This window comes from Lathyrus oleraceus, chromosome 1 (genome assembly GCF_024323335.1).
Source record: "Lathyrus oleraceus cultivar Zhongwan6 chromosome 1, CAAS_Psat_ZW6_1.0, whole genome shotgun sequence".
In the NCBI taxonomy this organism is placed as follows: Eukaryota; Viridiplantae; Streptophyta; class Magnoliopsida; order Fabales; family Fabaceae; genus Lathyrus; species Lathyrus oleraceus.
The window spans coordinates 65,199,750-65,221,728 of record NC_066579.1 but is presented as its reverse complement, the minus strand read 5'-3'; the positions used below and the strand labels follow the sequence as shown (position 1 = coordinate 65,221,728).

General features: G+C 39.3%; 1 non-coding gene across 1 annotated transcript; it reads right to left on the bottom strand.

Moving 5' to 3' along the window:
• Positions 1 to 1,096: 1,096 nt before the first annotated feature.
• Positions 1,097 to 1,203, bottom strand: LOC127117115 (small nucleolar RNA R71). Its single transcript, XR_007801875.1, has one exon. It is a non-coding gene; the product is annotated as a small nucleolar RNA R71 (small nucleolar RNA).
• Between the last annotated feature and the right edge of the window lie 20,776 nt (positions 1,204 to 21,979).

Below are 21,979 nucleotides of genomic sequence, written 5' to 3'. Positions count from 1 at the left end.
TTAGTATTTTAATAAAAAGAGTTTCTATAGATTCTATTGTTTTCAAAAAGTGATTTTAGTTTTAACTAAATAGTGAGAGCATACGTTGAGGTAAAATCATGGTCTATTCAACAGAGCGAGAGTTTGAGAAAAGGCTTTTAATTAATAGTGTCTAATGAAAGGACTTATTTTAAAACTAAGAAACCAACGAAGATTTGATTCCCTAATTACAACGAACTACATACCGATATCCGCTTATTTGATATTTAATCTAGATCCAATTTTAGTTTTACTATTTCCCCTAATCGTCAAAGTATCATCCGCCTTAGCTTTACGAAGTAACCCTAGAAAAATGGTATATCGATTCATTAAGTCCCTGTGGGATCGATATCTTTTATTACTACGCGATTAGACTGTGCACTTGCAGTTAATACCCCAATAGACTCATAAAGTCGCGATCAAGTTTTTGGCGCCGTTACCGGGGACTTTTATTTAGTCGATATCGTAACTCTTCTGTTACGCTGTAGAGACTAAGGCAATTTTTATTTTTCCTTTTTGTCTTTCATTGATTTGTATGCCACACACTTGCTCACAAGGTGAACCGTATTACTTACGAATCAACGACGTTGAACGATATCTCTGAGTCTTACGACGAATTCGGGAGTATCGTGCTGCAAACAATCTTCCTCCAATCGAAATTCCTGATCTCAAAAATCTTCTTCCTTCGCCGATACCCGAGATGGCAGAACCAGCTCGTGCTCTTCGAGATTACGCCGCTCCATCACAAGATGAGCCGCATTCGAGTATTGCTTCACCCACAATCGAAGCAAACAACTTCGAACTTAAACCTTCACTGTTGCAGGCAGTACAACAGAACCAATTTTCTGGAAATCCTACCGAGGATCCAAACCTTCATTTATCCGTATTTGTTCAATACGCTGATACTGTTAAAGCTAATGGTGTCACTTCAGAGGCAATTCGACTTCGTCTCTTTCCTTTCTCGTTAAGAGATAAAGCTAGAAGATGGCTTCAGTCTCTTCCTTCCAACTCAGTCACCACATGGAATGAGTTGAAGAAAGTCTTTCTTGCCCGATATTTTCCTCCAAGCAAAACAGCTATGTTAAGAGCCCAGATAAATGGATTTAAACAGAAAGATAACGAGTCTCTCTTCGAAGCATGGGAAAGATACAAAGACATGATGAGACTTTGCCCACACCATGGTTTAGAGGACTGGTTAGTAATTCATACCTTCTATAATGGCCTCTTGTACAACACAAGATTAACCATAGACGCCGCCGCAGGTGGTGCGCTTATGGATAAACCTTACGCTGACGCTTATCAACTTATTGAGAGCATGGCCCAAAACCATTATCAGTGGGGAAGCGACCGAACAATGGTAGAAAAACCTCAAACGAAAACTGGCATGTACGAGATAAGTAGCCTTGATCATGTTAATGCAAAAGTGGATGCTCTTGCCCAGAAAATTGAAAGTTTAAATGTATCACCTCCAGCCACCGTGGTTGCCGTAACTCAAAATTGCGAAGTCTGTGGAATTCAAGGTCACACTCCTACAGATTGTCAACTCCTAACAGGAATCCAAGCAGGGCAAGTGAACTACGCTCAAGGAAATCCTTACTCGCATACCTATAACTCAAACTGGAAGAACCATCCTAATTTCTCATATAAGAGTAATAATGCTTTATACGCACCAGGACAAGCTCCCAGTCAAGCCCCAGCCATACCTTCTGGATATCAAAAGCCGACCCCATCTACACCTAACAATAATGTTCCTAGAAAATCCAATTTGGAAATCATGATGGAGAACTTCATAGCTTCTCAACAGCAAACCAATAAAGATTTCTTAAACCAGAATGTACACACTAACGAACAAATTAAACAACTAGCAAGTAAAGTAGATGCCCTGGCTACCCATAACAAAATGCTGGAAACACAAATCTCGCAAGTAGCTCAACAACAAGCGCCTACTGCTGCCCCAACTGGTACTTTTCCTGGACAGCCCCAACCTAACCCGAAAAGCCACGCTCATGCAATTATATTAAGAAGTGGAACAGAGGTGGAAGGACCGTCTGACCCAAGGATTGAGAACCAAAACTCTAAAAAGTTAACTGAGGAAGAAAGTAAACCTAAGGAAAAGGAAGAGTGTAATAAGGAAACCGTAGATAACAAAGAACCTTATGTACCTCCGCCGCCTTACAAACAACCTATCCCCTATCCTCGGAGGCTAATTAAAACCAAAGGCGCGGGCCAATTTAAAAAATTTGTTGACCTACTGAAACAATTAAACGTCACCATTCCTTTTACAGAAGCTATTACACAGATGCCATCATATGCTAAATTCTTAAAAGAAATTCTATCTAATAAAAAGAAACTTGAAGAGAGCGAAACCGTCACACTCACTGCTGAGTGTAGCGCAATAATCCAGAATATGCCTCCTAAACTTAAAGACCCTGGTAGTTTCTCTATACCCTATCATATAGGAAAATTTGTCATAGACAAAGCTTTATGCGATTTAGGAGCCGGTATCAGTGTTATGCCCTTGTCCATATGCAAGAGACTTGAAATGGGAGAATTAAGACCAACCAAAATGTCTGTACAATTAGCAGATTGTTCCGTTAGATATCCCGTAGGAATTCTTGAAAACGTTCCCGTGCGCATAGGTCAATTCTACATTCCCACCGATTTTATAATTATGGACATAAGAGAAGATGAAGTTACCCCCATTATACTGGGAAGACCCTTCTTAGCAACCGCCGGTGCTATCATAGACGTAAAACGAGGACGACTCACTTTCGAAGTAGGAGAAGAGAAAATTGAGTTTATTCTTTCCAAATTTTTGAAAGCACCTGCAATAGAAGACACATGTTACTTCATGGATATCATCGATGAATGCATAAAAGAAACAGAATTAGAAAATGATGATTTGCCCGACTATCGTGTAGAAGACAGACTGAATCAATGTTTAGCAATAACGTCAGATCCTACGCAATGCCTTAAGAAACCAACCCTCGACCTGAAAACACTTCCCAAAAATCTGAGATATGAATTCCTAGACTTAGAACTTGAATGACCCGTAATAGTCAATGCAGACCTAGGAAAACTCGAAACCGAAAAACTCCTACATATCTTAAGAAAATATCCTACCGCACTAGGATACAACATCACCGATCTCAAAGGGATAAGTCCTTCTATTTGTATGCACCGCATCATGCTAGAAGACGACTGTAAAACTTCTAGGGAACATCAGAGGAGACTAAACCCGATCCTGAGTGAGGTAGTGAAGAAGGAAGTAACGAAGTTATTAGAGGCAGGTATCATATATCCTATATTCGATAGCAAATGGGTTAGTCCTGTACACGTAGTACCGAAGAAAGGGGGTATAACCGTGATCGAAAATAAAAAAGGAGAAACTATAACCAAACGAATTGAATCGGGATGGAGAATGTGCATTGATTATAGAAAGCTAAACAAAGCAACCCGAAAAGATCATTTTCCTTTACCATTCATAGACCAGATGTTAGAACGATTATCCAAGCATTCTCATTTTTGCTATCTAGACGGTTACTCAGGCTTCTTTCAAATACCAATTCATCCTAATGACCAAGAAAAAACAACATTCACATGTCCTTTTGGTACCTTCGCTTATCGACGAATGCCGTTTGGCTTGTGCAATGCTCTTGCAACCTTCCAAAGGGGCATGATGGCGATATTCGCCGATTTTCTCGAGAACATCATGGAAGTCTTTATGGATGACTTTTCCGTATGCGGACAAAGTTTCGAAGAATGTCTTGAAAACCTAGAAAGAGTTCTAGAATGATGTGTAAAAGTAAACCTAGTACTTAATTGGGAAAAATATCACTTTATGGTACAAGAAGGAATTGTTTTAGGACACATTATATCAAATAGAGGATTTGAAGTAGACAAAGCCAAAATAGAGGTAATCGAAAATCTTCAACCTCCGAAAACTGTGAGAGAAGTACGAAGCTTCTTAGGACATGCCGGTTTTTACCGACGATTCATTAAAGATTTCTCTAAAATAACTAAACCTTTGACCGGACTATTAATGAAAGATGCTGAATTCATCTTCGACAACAAATGCTTAGAAGCATTTCAAACACTTAAACAAGCATTGATCTCCGCACCCATAATGCAGACCCCGGATTGGAATGAACCATTCGAAATAATGTGTGACGCAAGTGACTACGCCGTAGGCGCTGTTTTAGGACAACGAAAGGATAAAAAACTTCACGTCATATATTATGCGAGTAGAACTCTAGATGAAGCGCAAATGAATTACGCCACGACCGAGAAAGAACTTTTAGCAGTAGTATTTGCACTAGATAAATTTCGTTCCTACTTGGTCGGAGCTAAAATAATCGTTTACACTGATCACGCTGCCATTAAGTACCTTTTAACAAAAAAGGACGCTAAACCTAGACTCCTAAGGTGGATTTTGTTGCTACAAGAATTTGATTTGGATATCAAAGATAAAAAAGGAACTGAAAACGTAGTAGCAGATCACCTCTCTAGACTTGAAAACCTGGAATCGGAAAGAACATCGATCAACGATGATTTCTCGTACAATAAACTTATAGCTAATTTGGAAGAAAATAGAGCTGATGAACAGGTAGAGACCACCTTAGCTATATGCGTTACACCATGGTACGCTGATTTCGTCAATTATTTAGCCGCCGGAATAGTTCCACTTGATTTATCCTACCAACAAAAGAAACGATTCTTCCATGACATAAAACATTATTATTGGGACGACCCTTTACTTTTCAAAAGAGGACCCGATGGTATTTTTCGTCGCTGTATACCTGAAGAAGAGGTAGAAAGTATAATCCAACATTGTCATTCCGCTCCTTATGGTGGACATTTAAGTACATCCAAGACCTGCTCTAAGATCTTACAAGCCGGTCTTTATTGGCCAAACATATGGAAAGATGTACATACTGCTGTCAAGAAATGTGATAGGTGTCAACGCACAGGAAACATATCTAGACGTGACGAAATGCCACAAAAAGGCATTTTGGAAGTAGAGATTTTCGACGTGTGGGGAATAGATTTCATGGGACCTTTTCCACCTTCTTTCGGTAACAAGTACATACTCGTAGCGGTTGACTACGTATCAAAATGGATTGAAGCTATAGCTTCTCCAACAAACGACACACGAGTAGTAACTAGACTCTTTAAGAATATAATCTTTCCAAGATTTGGTGTCCCAAGAATAGTTGTCAGTGACGGTGGATCGCATTTCATATCTAGGATACTCGAAAAATTATTGTTTAAGTATGGTGTAAAACATCGAGTAGCAACACCTTACCATCCTCAAACTAGTGAACAAGTGGAAGTGTCTAATAGAGAAATTAAACAGATATTGGAAAAAACAGTCGCTACATCAAGAAAGGACTGGTCATCAAAATTACCTGAAGCTTTATGGGCTTATCGAACCGCTTACAAAACTCCTATAGGAACAACCCCATTTAAGCTTATTTATGGAAAATCTTGCCACCTCCCAGTAGAATTAGAACATAAGGCCTATTGGGCTATTAAAAATTTAAATTTAAACTATAAGGCCGCCGGTGAAAAGCGAATTCTTGACATAAACGAATTAGAGGAACTTAGACAAGACGCCTACGAAAATGCCAGAATCTACAAGGAAAGAACGAAAAAATGGCATGATAAACGTATATCAAGAAAAACCTTCAAACAAGGCGATGTAGTCCTTTTGTTCAACTCTAGACTTAAGTTATTCCCAGGAAAACTACGCTCTAGATGGTCAAGCCCTTTCCAAATCACCAATGTCTTTCCCAGTGGAGCTGTGGAAATTAAAGAAAAATCTATTGAACCATTTATCGTAAACGGGCAGCGTCTAAAACATTATCATTATGCTGAGAACAATGAAGACTCGCAAGTCCTGCACTTAGACGTAATGCCTCCAGAATTTATAGATTAACATTTAATAGTTTTATGTCGAGCTTGCGACATTAAACAAAGCGCTTCGTGGGAGACAACCCACAAATTTTTATTTTTATTTCTTCTTTGATTATTCTCTTTTTAATTTTATTCTCCGTATTCTTTATTTTAATTAAATTTTTCTTTTTTTTTCTTCTTTCGGCATTTGGCCAAATCCTGACTAAAACTCTTGTTTTTCTTTTCTTTAGTTAACTCTAACCTGATGGCACATATTGACCGCATGGGTATCAAATTCAGAGGGAGAGCTCAGAGACAAAAATTTGAAGAACTTTCTGAGAGAGAGATGCACCTAACCTTCTATGCGGATGAAGATGCAATGATCGTACTTGGACTAAGAGATAGTGTCCTGCATTTGCTGAATCAAATAGGGTGGGAAACCACTCCTATTCGAAGACAATTTGTTACTTACCGGAGACTAACTCTAGAATTCCTTAGCTCCCTGATCTATTTACCAAACCATGGGAAAGGAATAAACCGAGGTTTCATTCAATTCAGGATGTTCAATATGGAGTATCAGTTTAACATTCAAGAGTTTACTAACCTTTTAGGGTTCCCCACTTCTTTTGATACATTCACCATGAGCCAAGAAGACCTTTTTGAATATAGAGAGCTTGAGCATTTTTGGGGAAGTTTGACGGGAAATGACGACCCTGAGGAACATGAGTTTCTCTCTGGAAGCATACATAACCCGGCTTTTCGCTACTTCCACAAGATCCTAGCACACACTCTTTTTGGAAAGAGATCAAACATTACCACAGTATCACGTGATGAACTCTTCATAATATTCTGTGCTTCCCAGAACCGTCCAGTGAATGGTGCCACTTATATGCTGGCGAATTTTGACCTCCTTATCCAAGATGACCGTGCACCGATTCAAATAGGAGGATTGATAACTATGATTGATAACTATGATTGCTAATGCTATTGGATTGCGCCAACCTATGCTTGCTTTGAACCCTTTTTGTGGCATTGAGTCTATGAACATACCTTTCCTCTTTAACACTTTGTTTATCAGAAATCTGGGACCTGAAGAGTTTGAATTAGTAATTAATAACCAAGCTGTTTACCTATTCACAATGCCTAGTCTGATGACTAGTGTCCATGACCGAAACAATTGGCTTTACAACCTGGATGGAATACCTTCTCCTGTTAGATCTGTTGAAACCATCCAAGATTATGAGATTCTTGGCAACCAGATTCCTTATGCTGAGTCTGATCCGCAGACACCAACTGGTTACCATGATGTTGCCTCTCCACCTCATCCTATCCCGTCCACAGAATCAGCAATACCCGATCTTAGACATCATATGTCCGGAACTGATTATAATACCGCTATTCAAGCTTTGATGTCAGAACAAGCTGCCATGAGAGAAGAGTTAAATATGATGGGACATGAAATTCTGCAATACATGACTACTATGACAAATCATTTTCTCGAGTTGAACCGCCGCGTCAATTCATTTGACCCTCCAGCGAAAGATCCTACAATTGGCTAGAAGAAATTGGAGTTAACTAGTTTTAGTCTTAGGATTTATAGTTTTGTTTGACATTAGTTTTAATCTTAGTATTTGTTTTTCCATGTTTTCTTTTATTTTCAAATGTTACTTTATATTTATTAAAGCTATTGGCATTATTGGTTTATTTTATTTCCTTTTGATTTATGCAATATCTACAATTACCAGTAATGATATTCACTACATGCTACTACTTACACTGCCTGTTAAAGAAAAATATATATACACTATGGTGTGTAGTAAAATAGCATGCAAGGAAATTCAAAAATATCACAATAGCAAATATAATAAAACAAAAAAAAAAAATAATAAAAACAATTTATGAAGCACCCACGTAATGTGTCACGAGCGCTAGTGACCGTTGCAAGCACTTGTGTGACGAGCGTCCCACAAGCCATCACGGTCGTCACGCAAGCGCCCATGACGCCCGTAACACCTTCTGTCACGAGCGTGACAGCTCCAGAATAGGTGAACGTTAGTAATCGTTGGGGACACGACCGTTGCTCCCCCACCTTTTTTATTTTCCCCATTCATTCACCCCTTTACTCACATTCATCCACATTTATTTTTCTCTCACCCACTCCTCTTCCAACTTCCAAAACTTTTCCTATAAATACCCACAATACCTTTCTTCTTACACCACATCATCCCAACAAACCATTCTATACAAATCCATCTTCATCCCCTTTCCTTCTTTCAACCCACTTATCAATATGGCGGAAAACCAACAATTCGGAAATATTATCTTCCGATCTGAAGACGATAATTATCAACGGGAGCAATTCGAGCGATTCCAACAGCGAGGTGTCATATCTACCAGGTATCCAGATTTAAATTGTTTACAAGAATTAGGATTACTTCAAGGTGTGTAATGGATGCTTCAGCTTTCTGATTTAACTTTTCTTTGCTCATAAAATCAACCAACCTACCCATCACTCACCTTAGAATTTTTAAGCTCTTATTCATACACCACTCCAACCGGTGAAGACGAGTACTTAACCGGTACCGCAACTTTCCGCATGTTCAATACCGAGTACTCACTATCCCAGGATCAGTTGAGTGCCATGCTACAGTTCCCTGTAGGAGGCCAAGTCCACCCTAGAATCCCTCCGAACTCACAGTGGCACATAAACGCCTTCGACCTCTTTAGAAAAATATCCGGTGTGGAAACCAATAACTGGGATGTACTACTTGTTTCACACATACATAACCCCACTATCAAATATTTTATCCGCATTCTGCAAAACACCATTTTTGGTCGACCCAACAACAGCAAAGTCAACGCGAAGGAATTATTCTTCCTCCACTGCGTCTTTGAAATGGATACAAAGGTAAACGCCGCTTCTTTCTTACTTCACCATATTCGTACCCTTTGTGCTAGAGGCCGTCAACCTTTTGTGATTGGAGGATTGATAACCACCATAGCACTTGGTCTGAATCTAGGGGACCGACTTTAAAATTTGCAATCTCTGCCACCCCTATTTATGGATATCAGTTACTGTCGCTCCAGCCGCCTAATCAAAAATAGGGTAGGCGGAAGGTATTATCTTATGGTGAATAACCGAGAAGTCCCAAGCGTTGTTTTGCCCAACATTGCCCTCACAGATGTCACCAACCCCAACCGATTCATCTACGATCTGAATGCTCCCGAACCTACCGAGCCTACACAAGCAAACCCGCCCCCGGATGAGTTTGAGGAAATGGAGCAAGGTGATCAAGGTCCTGAACAACAATCTGCCCCGCTCAACCCTTCCGATAATGCAACTCGTCAATCCTCCCGACGTCGTCGAAGAAGAAGGCCAGCAACTAATGATGACATCATGGATGCTATTGATGCTATGCATGCGCAGAATAATGAAGTGATGCAACTGATGCGCCAGATGCAACATCAACAGGAAGCGAGGAATGCAATAACCGACCAGCGGTTCACTGACTTGCTCAGCAGGTTTGACGACTTGGGTGTACGTCAACGATCACCGGGTCCGAGAACAAAAGGCGGAAGGCAGAATTGACTTTGGTTTCCCTTTTTCTTTTCATTTTCTGTTGACTTTGGGACAATGTTTCATTTAAGTTTGGGGGGAAAACTTTGTTGCAGTTATTATTATTTCTCTTTCAACATTTCTTTTTCAAGTATGTTATTTCCCTTTCATTAATTAATAATATATATATATATATATATATATATATATATATATATATATATATATATATATATATATATATATATATATATATTAATAATAATAATTTATTTTAAGTCAAGTCCCTAGTGTGAAAATTTTGTATTATCTATTCCCCTCAATTTTCTTGAGCCATAACAAAAATTTAAAATTCAACACACTCAATAAGTATAAAGGTTGCTTATTTTATCAAACTTGAGTAAAATTAAACTATTACCGCCCCAACACTCTAAAAACCTTAACATGTTAGATCAGGATAAGTACCTATTATACCAATTCCTTGAACTTTTAGTTCTATAGTAACTCCGAGTAGTTTATACGAGAAGTCGGCACCATCTTAATAGCAAACTACGTGGAGAGCCGATGAATATAAGTGAATGATTCCCAAAATAACATAAATATATATATATATATATATATATATATATATATATATATATATATATATATATATAATATATTATATATATATATATATATATATATCAGGAAATGCACTAATTAAGTTAGGTGATCCTTACCAGATCATTTAATCCAAAGGTTGCGGACCCTACAAAAGCATAATATGAAAGATCCATTATGAATTGGTTCAGCAGGTATCTGGTGTTGAACTTGGTAGGGCGGACTACGATCCGATCCCCCGCAATTTGCAATGGACTAAACAACGAAGTTATCCAACTTATGTACCAGAGCTTCTAGCTAAAAGGGGATAAGATTCACTAACCGGTTACTCCACTATGTGCGCGAAACGATAAAGGGCTTAATGTGATTTCGCTAGAATGAAAACGGGTGAAATAAGAGTAAAAGAACTAGGCTAGCTATAATAGCATGACTCAAACTGGTTTGCATAAGGTGGGGTTATCTGATGTTGTGACGGTAGTTGTTGATGTTAAGACTAAACTCAGGTTATTCCTAAACAAGATTTACTTGCAACCTGGTACGAATTGATGTGTGTTTTGAAATTTCATCTGGCTAATATTTTAAATCGATTTCTACATTGTATCTTGCTTGAGGACAAGCAAAAGTCTAAGTGTGGGGGAGTTTGATAACATGAAATAATATCACATTTTTGGACTCGATTTAATTAAATTATATTATTATTTGTTTCGATTTATTTCATATCATTCGATATTACTTGGAATTTTCCTTCTATTTATTTCAGGTAACATAAACTGAAGCATGTGTGAAAAGGAAAGAAAAGGGGTGCAAAAAGAGGATGAAAAAGCATCCCACTAAAGCCCAGCCCACAACTACAAAGGAGAAGCGCTGAGATGTGTGACGACCGCCACGCATGGTGTGACGAGCGTCACGCCCTTCTACTTTGTGTTATGAGCGTAACACATGGTGTGACGGACGTCACACCCTACTCCAATATTTTTGGCTTTGACGCGTAACAGAAGCACGTTCATCCTATTCTTCCGTTTGACTCGTTGAAACGTGAGGAAACCTACTGAAGGGACTTGGGAAGAAACGGTTACTGTAGGATGAATATAAATAGAACCAATTGTGGAACCCTGCGGCTCTCTCTAATTTTTCCAGTATTCGGCACCGTGCAATATTTTTCTTGTTCTTTAATTTTCCAGCATTCTACTTCCTTAGCAATTTTTTATTTCCTTTTCTTTTCCAGTTAATTTCCAAAGCATTGAATTTATTTTCTCATAATAGTTTCTACACTGGAGACTATTGTGTAACTTTTACTGGATCTAACCTTACGTTGGATCATAGTATTTTATTCCTTCGCCTTTATTTTACTGTCTGATCGAAGATTGTGAAGAACAAATCCAACCGGTTTGTGGTGGAGTGTTCAAGCATCGAAGTTAGAGAACAATCAAGATTTCTATTAATTTTACAGGTTCTTTAATTTATTGTTTTAATTTATATATGCTCTGCACTGTTGTTTATCTATATTGTTTGTCTGATATGGCTGTATTTAAGCATGATAATTGTTTAGGCCTGTTTAGCATGTCCGGCTAATTAATTTAGATATCGGTATGTAAAGTAAGCGGAATAAAGGAATCAAAACTAAGTCGGTTTAAATTTATTTAAAAATATAGTCACTCTTTTTATGGTCTCAATTTACAGAGTTAATACCAAAGTTTTTGTACGAGAGTAAAAGACGTAAAGAAGTTAAAATCAATAGAACGACGGTTTGAGCTTTTAACTCGACAGTGTAAATTGGACATTAACTTTAAATCAGGGCGAAAGCAATTTTTAGAGTTAATTAAATTCTAATCATTTTCAAAAAGTATTTTTAAAGGTTAAATGTGAGAACGAGAGTTAAGCATTTAAGTTTCATCATATAATCTAAGTCAATAGAGCGAGAGTTTGAGACGAGGGTGTTTAAACGGTTAGTATTTTAATAAAAAGAGTTTCTATAGATTCTATTGTTTTCAAAAAGTGATTTTAGTTTTAACTAAATAGTGAGAGCGTAGGTTGAGGTAAAATCATGGTCTATTCAACAGAGCGAGAGTTTGAGAAAAGGCTTTTAATTAATAGTGTCTAATGAAAGGACTTATTTTAAAACTAAGAAACCAACGAAGATTTGATTCCCTAATTACGACAAACTACATACCGATATCCGCTTATTTTATATTTAATCTAGATCCAATTTTAGTTTTACTATTTCCCCTAATCGTCAAAGTATCATCCGCCTTAGCTTTACGAAGTAACCCTAGAAAAACAGTATATCGATTCATTAAGTCCCTGTGGGATCGATATCTTTTATTACTACGCGATTAGACTGTGCACTTGCAGTTAATACCCCAATAGACTCATAAAGTCGCGATCACCTATAAAAGATTCAAGAGAATCCTATGGATGAAATTGAGTAAATGCAAATGTTTGTTAATGGTCTTCGAATTCAAACGAGACAAATCCTTGATTCAGCAGCTGGTGGCTCAGCTAACTTTGCAACAGCCACCGGTATGAAGAAGATAATTGAATCAATTGCCTCAAATGAGCATCTGGAGTTGTATGATAGGGTGTCAAGCAAATCTGCAGTAATTGATTTGAAGCTTGAAATAAATAAACAGGTAAAAATTAAAGAAGCAGTTGCTGCAGAGGTGGAGAAAAGGTTGAAGGCACTAAACATAGGTGCTCAGAAAGTGGCTCAAGTGCAACAGGCACCAAACGATGTGTGTGGCATTTGTAATGGACCACACAATACTGTTCATTGTTTTGCAACACCACAGCAGATATAAGATATCAAGTTTTTAAAGCAAAACAATCCCTACTCCAACACATACAACCCGGGGTGGAAGAATCATCCCAACTTTGCATGGAAGGATCAGAAAGGGAATGTGCAACAGCAGGTACAAGGTCAATATCAAAACCAATATCAGCAACAGCAACAACAAGTCCCAAAGAAGGCAGATTGGGAGATTGCAATTGAAAAGATGGCAGCTCAAAATGGGCAATTTGAAGAAGAGACTAGAAATAATCAGAAACACACCGCCGCATCCCTAAAGAATCTCGAAGTTCAGCTGGGGCAGATAGCCCAGCAACTGGCAAGTTCTCGAACACCATGTTCCCTACCAAGTGAAACAGTTCAAAATCCGAGAGGTCAGGAGAATGTTAATACTGTCATGACGACAGAGAAAAAGGCGGCTAAAAAGACAAAAAAAAATAACATCACCAAGCGAGCCGACTAAAGAAGAAACTACTAAAGGAACTAAACCGGTGATTAAGTTGCCCTATCCTCAGAGAATGACAAAGAAGGAACCTAGTGAATCAGACTTGGAGAAATTCATGACAATGTTTAAAAGGATTGAGGGTCATATGGCTTTGTTTGAAGCACTTGAAAGGATGCCCATGAACAAGAAATTCGTGGAAGAGGTAATGGCTGAAAAGAAACCAACCACTGAAGAACAGGTATCCAGTAAGGAACAATATAATGCAATCTCCCTGGGGCAGAACATTCCTAACAAACAAAGGGATCCAGGAACCGTCACAGTACCATGCACAATCAAATAAAAAACCTTCAAAAAGGTACTAATAGATTCAGGAGCTAGTGTGAATCTGATGCCATTATCGGTCTATCACAGGCTGGGTATTAAAAATATCAGTGATACAAAGACCAATCTAAAGTTTGCGGATCACTCAAGAAAAGATGCATATGGTATAGCTGAAGATGTGCTGGTAACAGTAGTGGACTTGACTTTCCCAGTCGATTTTGTAATCCTAGACATACCTGAAGACAATGAGGCACCCATCATTCTGGGTCGACCATTCATGAAGACGAGTCGATGCAAGCTCGACATGGATGAGTGCACGTTAACCTTGAAAGTTCACAACAAGGAAATAACATTGAATGATATTGAAGACCAGGATATGGAGGAAGATACAGAATCTCAGTATCAAGTAGGCTTAATCAGGACATTCAAAGTCTCACCACTGCCAGTAGCCACCCTAAACGGAAAGATTCCTAACACCGAAAGGAAAGTTAAAAAGGAATCGTGGCACAAAGGAGTCCACACTGACAAAAGAGACAACGTCCGAGTTGTAGACAAGAGGTGCAACAAGGTTTTGAACCTGAAATACCCCCCATGATAAGGGAAATGAACCGTCGAGCCATGCGACGTTAAACGAAGTGCTTTGTGGGAGGCAACCCACGTGTTTGATTTCTAATTTATTTCGTTTTTCTTTTTCTTTGTGTGTGCTAAAATTTTGTTGCAGGGGAAGAGGAGAATTAGAAGGACAAAGTCACAAACACCTCAAAATGGAAGGAAACCACACAAGTGCAATAAAACAACAGTAGCCGCTGTGAGTCCCCTTTGTATCTGGATTTAAACATTGAGGTCAATGTTTAGTTCAGGTGTGGGGGGTTTTCCTTTCATGTTTTATCATGTTTTATTTTGTTTTCATTTTGTTCATGTTTTCCTTCATCATTTTTGCTTCTGTTGTCGTAGTATTGTGTTTTTACTGTTTACCTGTGTGTACAGAGTGATGAGAATTAATGGACGAATCCGGGATCAATGGTAGTGGATGAAAGACACCCCTCATACTTATTCTGATAAGGCACCCCGGAAGTTGATGCAACCATGAGAAAGTAAAGTCAGACACAATTTGGTGACACTGGACCAAGAGAGCGGTATGGTAGAACCGAATCAGAAAAGAAACCACATGACACGAGGAGGTTTCAGAACTTGTAAGGCTAACCAACATGGTGAGATTACAAAAAGCCAGACACTAAACATCAACATGAGAGTTCAGCCATGTATGACTCTACCACTCTGATTTTGCGTATGTCCTTTTGACACTTCACAGCATGACAACACACATTGAGGTAAGTTGTTTGTTTAGCCAGGGCCTTTCTAGCCATCCCTATCTGTATGTTTTCCCTTCGTGAACCCCGTTGAGCCTTAGCCATTTTATTCATAATAAACCCCATGTTAACCACTAATCATTCATTTCTTCCATCACTTGGCATGATTGTTGTAAGTTACAAGATGTGCATAAAGCTAAGTTTCGGGTGGTAATCTTGAAAGATATGGCAAGTGCATAATAAGAGATCGTACAAAAAGAAGAGATTTGTGTAAGTCCAAAAAAAAAACAAAAGAGAAAAATGCATTTGCCAAGACTGTAGACTCTAACACTTGTAAAATGCTCACAGAGAATTGAGTAAAAAGAGTCAAAAGTGAATAAACCCCCAGAGCTATGCGTTAAGCACGAAAAGAAAAAGAGAAAAGCAAACAACATGAATGCTGAGTTCTAAACCTTTTGTTATCCATTTTTGTGTTTATCCCACCGTACCCAAGCCCCGTTACAACCTAAAAGACCCCGTAAAGTGTATGAAATTTACTGTTGTCATGAAATTAGAATGTATTCAAATTTAAGAGTTTGGTATTGCATACTGTGCTGAGAGTGTACACACCCTAACCATGAGAGATGTTGTGAGTGTGTGAAAAAGCTTGCAGGTAACGAGGCTTCTGATGTGGAAATGTGGAGAATTGTCTGAGTCGGAGATACCGGAAAATTGATTGGAAAGGAAGAACACAAATTGTGAAGGACAAGGTTGCATTGTGGGAAATGAATTCGTGGGTGACATTTGTTTGGACTCAATACATCACTTGAGGACAAGCAACGAGACAAGTTTGGGATTGTGATCGATCACCATTTCCATTGAATTCCCACCATTAATCCGACGTATTTTCATCACTTTGGTAAGATTTGTGTTTGTTTATAGTTGTTTCAGAGTCATTTATCATGTTTTGTTAGTTTGGTATCGCATTTCATTTTATTACATGTTTATGTCAAAAAGATCTCTTATACGCTTCGTTTTGGTAGTGTTATTGTTACAGGCCATTGCATAAGTTTAAAAGCACTAATAGTGGAGTTAGGGATACTCAGAAAGGCAAAAATATGAAAATACAGCAGTTCAACACGGGCACCCGTGTGCCACAATACTGCCCGTGTTATTGGACAAGCAAAAAAACAGAGAGTTAACACGGGCACCCGTGTGTAGGAACACGGCCCGTGTTGATGCCCCTGTAACTTAATCTGAAAATAATCATGTTGGAAAGCACACACGGGAACCCGTGTGTACACACACGGCCCGTGTTGATGGGCGCGGCTTAGAAACTTCAACTTTTGCCATGTGAATCTATTATGCTCATTAAGGGTAGTTTGGACTTTTTGCTTTGGGAAAATCCATCTGAAACTATTAGAAGTCTTGGGAGAGAAAGGAGAAGACACTTTTTGATGTACGAAGAGAAACATTGCACCGGAGAAGATAGCTACTACGGAGGATTCGAAGACGACGAGATTCAAGGGCATCACCCATTGAAGATCAAAATCTCCTAATTCTTTGTAATGTTTAATTTCTATACTATGATTTCTTTGAATACTATGAGAGGCTAAACCCTCAATGCTAGGGGGGTGGTCCTGATTTGATCTGATGTTATGAATTCTAACGATGGATTTCCTTATTACTATGTTACGAATTTCAATTCAATTGTGTGATGTGCTTATGCTGTTGTATCGGTCAAATACAATTAGATCTATGACTATCAATAACAGGATTGGGATTGTCAGGGTTTTCACACAATTGGGTTTATAATTGCATCACCTAGGACTAGGAACTTTTGTAAATCACCGTAAACCTTGATATTGTTTATGATTAAAACCAATGATTAATTGAATGGACATTTGAGTAAGAATTGGTAGTTTAATAGTTTCTTCCTTAAGGACTTAAGGAAGAACATTCTGAGGTTAGGTAATTGAATGTTTCATATGTATTAAGGAAATCTTGACTGAATTCATAACTGGTTAAATCAACCACTCCCCCTAGCATATTTTATCTTAATCAATTATATTTTACTGTTTGTTGTGTTTATTGTTAAAATTCCAAACCAACCAAACCATTATCTTTTTGTTCTGATAGAATCAAAGTAAAATAAGTATTTCCTACGCAATCCCTGAGATCGATACTTGGAAGCAAAACTCCTTATTACTACATCGGTAAAAATAGTACACTTGTTATTTTTCCGATCACCAAGCCAATGCGTAACAAGTCTTCTCTAGCATAGAATACCGAGTCTCACAGTCGGTGAACTTCTTACTGAAGTAGTAAATTGCAAATTCCTTCTTTCCAGTCTCATCTTGCTGACCAAGAACACAAGCCATACTATCTTCAAGCACAGTCAAATACATGATCAACGTCCTTCCTTCCACAGGCGAAGACAAATTTGGAGGTTCAAGCAGATATTCCTTGATACTATCAAAAGCCTTCTGGCAGTCTTTGGTCCAATCACAAGACTGATCTTTCCGAAGAAGCTTGAATATAGGCGCACATGTGGCAGTCATGTGTGAAATGAATCTTAAGATATAATTCAAGCGGCCGAGAAAACCTCTGACTTGCTTCTCAGTTTTGGGCGTTGTAACACCCCAAAATTTTCCCTCCTCATTCATGCATTCATTTTTAGGTCATTTAACATTTCACATTGTATTTCATCATTATCAATCAGAATTAGATACATTGCATTTCATCATGTCAATCGGGATTAGCTCCAAGAAGCTTGAACATCATCCAGGACACTTTGTGGGTTCTATTTAGATGATCAGTCAACACAAGGGAAGGACTTGAGTTACTTCCAACAGGGGTATATTCGTCAGTCAAAACGTTAATCTTGAAGGAGCAAAAGTTTGTTCATGAGCAGTCATGCTCGTTAGGCGAGCAGAATGGGTCGCCTAGCGAGTCCCAAGAAAAGCCACCAGAATCACCTACGCTCAGAGGAATTTCTTGAACTGTCATGCTCGCTAGCCGAAGCCCACGTGTTTTAAAAACAAAAAAAAACAAAAAAAAACAAAAAAGAAAACGAAAAAAAAACGAAAAAAAAAACGAAAGAAAAAAACGAAGAAAAAAATACTAAATAAATAAATAAAATATAACAGAAAAATTTTGGACTTGGGCCTCTCTCATTTGAGCCCACAGGTCCACAAAAATCAGGTTATAAATTCAGAGTTTCAGTGAAACAAAAGGCCATTCTATTCTTATTACCCTGAGTGGGAAAAAGATAGTGAGAGAAGAGCTAACAGAGTTCAGAGCAACCTCCAGAGACTGAAGGGAACTCATTTGCAAAGAACCAATTCCATCTCATATAAACCCTCAGATTGCTTTGCAAACCCAACCGGGCAATTCAATTTCATTCGATCTCTCCAGTCAGGTTTGCCTTATTCCCATTACTTTATGCTTTTAATTTGAATGCTCTGAATGTATGAGGTATTATGGGTGAATTTGATACCCTTTTGATGCATGTGTTTGACAAGAGGTTTAGGCCTCCTACCCTTGGTTGCTTTCTGTGAGCTTTTTGTGAATTTTAATGGCATGATTCATGTGGTTACATTTTGATTTGGGGGCAACTCTTGATTACCCTATCTTGTTTCTCTAACCTGTTTGTTGAGTTTTGTTTTGGGAGGGCTCATATGACTCTTGCAGAGATGGCTTGCCTGGTGTTCCACTTTATTTGTGGGATACCACCTGGAGGTTTATCCCGATTACCTGTACTGACTCGCTTTCTTTGATGGTGCTAGCTTGAGAGATCTTTGGGTTTCTTATCTCTTTATTTGCTGTTGCTTCGGATCTTTATCCGTGTGGTAGATCTCTTAACCCCCTTTATCTTTCCCGCATTTTACTACTTTTTGCCTAAAGACCTCCATGAAGAGGAAATTGACGGATAAAAGGGGTCAATAGTCAATCCCCCGTTATTCAGTGCGTCGTTCTTTAAGATCACACTACGTGTCGATGCTTCAGAACAAAAACCCCAGATCTTTTGTTCGGTCAGTCAGTGGAGAGGGTTCCACCTTTTTGAACCCCCACTTTTTGTCATGAGCTCACCTTGTCCAGGGTTAAGAGCTATGAGGTCTTATCCTCATTACTCTTTTTGCATGAGCATCCCTAAAACACAAACAAACTCATTGATTTTTCTTCTCCTAAGAACACGTTTACTCCTTCTACTACAAGCGAGTAAGTCTCCAAAGGTCGAGCATCCGGTAGATTGCGTAGTAACGTCGTTCATCCCAAAACTTAACCCATAGTTAGCCGAACTACGACTTGCTCTGATTCTCATTCCATATGAGATACGTAGGCATAAGACGCGACGTCTTAGCGAGCACACACTCCTCTTTAACCCATAGGTAGCCGAGTTACGAAGACTCTGATTCTTATATTCATATGGGATACATATGCAGTGGATGCGACATCCGTGCGAGTCATTTCCTTTTGACCCTTTTTTTTTAGTAAATAGTACATTAGATAACCCACACCCTTTAGACAAGAACTACAAGAGTGGATCCCGTAGAGTACTATGGATGCGTAGGGGTGCTAATACCTTCCCTTCGCATAATCGACTCTCGAACCCAAGATTTGGTTGCGAGACCTTGTCTTTTCCTTTCCTTTTTCCAGGTTTACTTCGAGCGTTTCCTTTCCCTCCTTTGGGATAAATAACGCACGGTGGCGACTCTTCTGTCTTTCCTTTTTCGCCGGTTGTTTTTTTCGCAGGTAGGTTGCGACAAGTGGCGACTCTGCTGGGGACCCTGGTTTCCCTGAGTGAGTCCCTCCTAGCTTTTGTAGGTTGTTTGTTTATTGGGTGTTCATTATTTTGTACAGTTATTTATCTTTCAGCATTTACCTGCTTTATTACATTGTGTACATATGATTGCCGTATCTGCTGGTTCTGTTTGTTGGGATGGGATGTTCTATGAGAGGTAAAAGGCCCAATACACAGGCTATGAGTGAACTTTATGACACCTAGGAATAGAGTGATTCATGGGAAGCGGGTGGTATGGCGCCACTTAGCGGAACATGGTATCACGAGCAGTTCAGATTCTGATGGGGTATTATCGTTGCATACACCTGGTGTGCATATGATGATATTCTTGAAAGGATTGTTTATCCTGCGTTTCTCTTGACCTTACCCTGGCCTAGATTACACCCGTGAGTGGGGCGGGAATGAATCATTTACAGGTACTGATGGTGACTTGTTCTGTTGGTGACTATTGTTCGGTTCTTGTTGGTGACCGTTGGTTCTAAAGTATGGGTTCTGAGTTGATGATTGTGTTCTGTGGTTCCCGGTTCTAAATTCATGCAGAAGTGTTGATCCTGTATTATATTCCTCAGTGGGTTTCTCTCTAGGCAGTGCAACCTGACAGATGTTCAAGCGGATCCAGCAATCCTGATTGACATGCCTTTGCATTGCATAACATCATCTGCATATTTGCATCCAACATCTCATGCTTATTCATTTGCAGGGTATTCTCTTTCAAAGGGGGCGCCTTAAAATTGAATAAGCAGCGCATCGCATACCATGCATATTAACGCTTGTCTGTTTTGCAGGTGTCACCGCAGTGTCTAAAGTTTGTTCCCTGTTTCAGGCATTATTGGTCCCAAGCGAGTCCACAGGTACCCGACAAAGGAAAATTGTTCGCAACTAGCGATGGACCAGGTACAGAAAGAGCTGGCTGATATGCGTGAAAGGATGGATCAGTTCATGACATTGATGACTGGTATGGAAGAAGGCCAGGAAAAGCTGAGGGAGTTGGTTGAGCAACCGAGGCCCAATCCAGAGGTAGAGATACCAAATGCTGAGGGAAACCCTGGTAACCCTGGGAACGCTGATAACCCTGTGAACACTGGTAATGCGGGTAACACAAATGCTGATGGAAACCCGAGTAATGTTGGCAACACGGGGAATGTTGGAAATGATATTGGCGGAAGGTACGATGTGAATCAAGGAATTCGGATTAACGGACGCTCCGTTACTGAAGATTATCAGTATGATCAATTCTCTGTGCACGATGAAGCTCACGAGACCACTCGCCGTATGGATGAGCTTGCTGAGAAGCTCAAATCTTTAGAGTCTCAAAATTCCTTAGGTTTTGATGTCACAAATCTTGGTCTGGTTCAGGGAGTAAGGATTCCTCACAAGTTCAAACCCCCTACTTTTGAGAAATACAACGGGGCTTCTTGCCCACGCACTCATCTCCAATCTTACTTGGGAAGGTTGGGAGCTCACACGGAAGATGAAAAGCTGTGGATGTACTATTTTGAAGACATTCTAACTGGAGCTTCTCGTGAATGGTATTCTCATTTGTTTCGTACTACCATCAAGAACTGGAAAGACTTGGCAGAGGCTTTTGTCAAGCAATATCAATACAACTTGGACATGGCTCCAAATCGGACTTTGTTACAAGGAATGTCTCAGACTGCCAAGAAAACCTTTAGAGAATATGCTCAGCGTTGGAGATAGATTGTTGCGTCCGTCCAACCCCCTATGTCTGAAAGGGAGATGGCGGACATGTTCATGAACACGCTTCAAGGCAATTATATTGAGAGATTGGCTGCTTGCCCGTCAATCAGCTTTGCAGAGATAGTAATTGCTGGAGAAAGAATCGAGAGTCTGTTGAAGATGGGCCGAATTCAAGACAATTGTGCTTCCAAGAAACCGTTTGCTGGTAACGGTCAACGAAGAAGAGAAGGCGAGACAAGCGTTATGTATGCCGGTAGAGGTAGGGGCAGAGGACGCCTTAATTATTATCAAGATCAAGTGGCCGCAGTCACTATTCCAACACTTGTTCCTCAACCGCAATATCATCCGCAACAACAACCCAGGTACAACAATCAACAACAAGGAGGTAACCCGGGTCAGCCGAGACACTATCAACAACATCCAAGGCAAACAGACCAGGTCATTGAGCCAATCCCAATGCCTTATTCTGTGTTACTTCCCAGGCTGATTGACATGAATCTGGTTATGTTGAGAACTCTGGCCCCACCAATCGATCCCAAAAATTTGCCTAGAGGTTATGATGTCA